General features: G+C 30.8%; 1 long non-coding RNA gene across 1 annotated transcript; it reads right to left on the bottom strand.

The window, feature by feature from the left end:
• Positions 1–246: 246 nt before the first annotated feature.
• On the bottom strand, positions 247–2,888 carry LOC125493328 (uncharacterized). The gene is made up of 3 exons (XR_007269867.2): positions 2,665–2,888; positions 2,387–2,566; positions 247–632 (listed from the first exon to the last, which is right to left on the bottom strand). It is a non-coding gene; the product is annotated as an uncharacterized LOC125493328 (long non-coding RNA).
• Positions 2,889–3,096: the final 208 nt, after the last annotated feature.

The raw sequence follows: 3,096 nt of genomic DNA on the forward strand, positions 1-3,096 counted from the left end.
TGTCATTACCGAATAGATTAAACTGGTCACGAAATAAATTAAACTGGTCCCTAAATAGATTAAACTAGTTACTATATTAAAAAAAAGGTATCATGTTCTCTCTTTAATATTGGACTTGGATCGTGCCTAATTTTAAACTAAAAGTAAGCGGTCTTTTACAAGACCAACTGTTTAGTAATAAGTAATAAGTATAAATGAGCACTCTAAAACAAAGAAATTTATGAAATGTCTTGTTACTCCATACCATAATATGCGTACATAGTACACTAGATCTCACAAAATGAGTCGTACATAACAAAATATTATCTTATCACATTAAGACTCAACTCTAAGTTTATGGGGTCAATTGGGAGGAGAATGATGAGTAACAGAGGACGCTGAAACATTATTATCGTAGTGTGGAAACGAGGGTGGGTGAGTTGCACAGCCAGGAATGCAAGGTGCACCATCTATAAAATAACATCTGCAATAATCTTCAATTTGGCCACTCCCTTTTGAAAGACAAGCTCCAATGACATTCCCAGCTCCTGTGAAACATCTTTTGCATGTATTTCCACATTCATTTAAGTCAGGACATCCTCCTCCTTGCACTTCATCGAACTCACATATTGTTGAATCTGTGTGTATGCAACCTGCAATCAGCAATATATACCATCATTTTATTAATTAGTACTAGAAAATGGTAGAACTAGCTACCGCAGTTTTGGGATCCAAAAAACAATCATTAGCTTAAATTAACACTTAGAAAAAAAAATGAGTTAGTTCAAATATTGTTGAAAATGAATTATATTGTCTACATTCTATATAATTTATCTCTTGATACTATTATTTTATGGGCAGAAGAAACAAGGGCAGAATTCTATGAAACGGAGGGACTATTATAATAAGGTGATTTTTTATTCAACTATGTAATGTGTAATTTTGTCTTCCAAAAAGTTTATATAGGTTGATTATTGTAATCCAGTTAATAAAAAACTAACGAATTACCCAGAAATAAACGAATTACCCATTCTACATAATTTTCAACTTATTTGCAATGTTAATTCGTACACTTTATGAATAATAATAATCCAACCAAACCAGTGAACCAGGCCACCACAAGAAATATAAGTTAGAATTTGTTACTTACGATACATTATTAGGTCATTGTGTAACACTGACCTAGTTCTTTAAAAGTTGTAAAACTGCTACAATTTCAGTAAAAAAAATCTTTAATTTTTGTACCATTTGCCAGATTTTCGATGATAGTTTTTTGCCCAAAATGATTTCATTATGTATATTACTTAGTGAAGTCACACCAAAACTTCATCCCTAACAAAAATGCATAGAAAATCGGGAAAAGGTAATAATAATAAATGAAAATTGTTTGAAAAGGTTGTAATTTTCAACCTTTCCTACAAAAGGTTCTAATATGCACTCATCTAGAACGTAGAAAGTAGTGTTTGACAAAGAAAAATAAGAAGAGAAAATAAAACCTGAGATGGGTATGACGAGCAACAACAGAACACAAGAAGCTAAATAATTATGCATGTTTATTATCGATAGTCTATAATGAAAGTAATGAAGTAAAGGTTCATAAGCCATCTGTTAAATTTATACTAAAGGATGGAGGCAGATCAAGCAACATAAGAAGGAAATCATAAATATAGATATCGTGGTATATTTTATTTACTTTTTTCGAGGTGATTGTTATCATGGTATTTGGAAATAAAATCATCTGTTTATTGCAATTTATTGTCAGAATCATAAGTGATACTCATAGACAAATCCTTAAAAGCTCTCCAACTTTTACAAACGAATACTAATTACTAGTTTTTAAAACCGTGCATAAAAAATGCGCGGGAAGTATATATATATATATATATATATATATATATATATATATATATATATATATATATATATATTATATATATATAGGGGTGGGATCCGCTGAAAACAGATCTTAATCTGAAAACTGAAAACAAGGGTAACTTTGAACCCCTTTAGGGTAACTTTTAACACTTATAGGGTAACTTTTGCCAGTTTTGGGGTAATTTTATTATATTAAGGGTAGTTCTATATATTTCAAGGATAACTTTATTTATTATAAGAGTAACTATTACCAGTTTTAGGGTAACTTTTACCATTTTTAGGATAACTTTTAGCAATTTAGGGTAATTATATATATTTTAAGTGTAACTTTTAGCACTTTTAGGGCAACTTTATATGCTATAAGAGTAACTTCTTCCACTTCTAAGGTAACTATAAAAAAATATCAAAACAACAATAACTCGATTTATCAACACTTGCAATAACATTCAACAAATTTCGCATCAACAAATGCTTGATAAAGAAAAAGCAAATTAACTATCAATAAAAATACAAGCAACTAATTTGGCATCACCTGAACTGTTCCCATAAATTCTTCGGAAGGAAATTAAGCACTGTATATTTCCTGTTCGATATGCAATTGTCATAAAAAAGTTCACGCATGGATTCATCATCATTGATATAAACATATCTCTTCATTTCTGTCCAGTGTAGTGTCCAACGGGGTTCACTAAATTCAGCTGAACCCCAAAATCTGCCTACAAATAATTCAAATAAATACATTAATTATAATATTCTTACTCAACCATTGTAGAATCTTAAAAATTATAGTGAAATTAGTACTAAACAAACCTCCAAATTTATGGAAGATCCAACTTGGTGTCAGTCGAAAAAATCTTCAATTTCTTTTCTATAACTCTGGAATTCGGAAAAAAGTAATTTGATGCCGGAGATTAGAAATTGTTTGGTGTGATTTGTCAAAGAGAAGTGAAATGGATGAATTTAGAGAGAGATGTAGAATTGTAGATTGTAATCGAGGAAAATTAGGTGCGAGCAATTGATTGAATGATGGTGAGAAAGGCGTGTTTAATAGGGAGGAGAGAGAGAGAGAGAGAGAAAGTTGTGTTTAACAGGGGAAGAATCATCGCGCTTGAGAAAAGAAAGTTCTGGAGTAATCCTCGTGGTTAAATCATAGCCCTTCAGTATTTTCTTTAAACGCATGCAAGTTTTTAACGATGTAGATCCTCCGTTTTCAGTTTTCAGTTTAAAGATGGTTTTCACGAG

This window comes from Beta vulgaris, chromosome 9, assembly GCF_026745355.1.
Source record: "Beta vulgaris subsp. vulgaris cultivar EL10 chromosome 9, EL10.2, whole genome shotgun sequence".
Classification (NCBI taxonomy): domain Eukaryota; kingdom Viridiplantae; phylum Streptophyta; class Magnoliopsida; order Caryophyllales; family Amaranthaceae; genus Beta; species Beta vulgaris.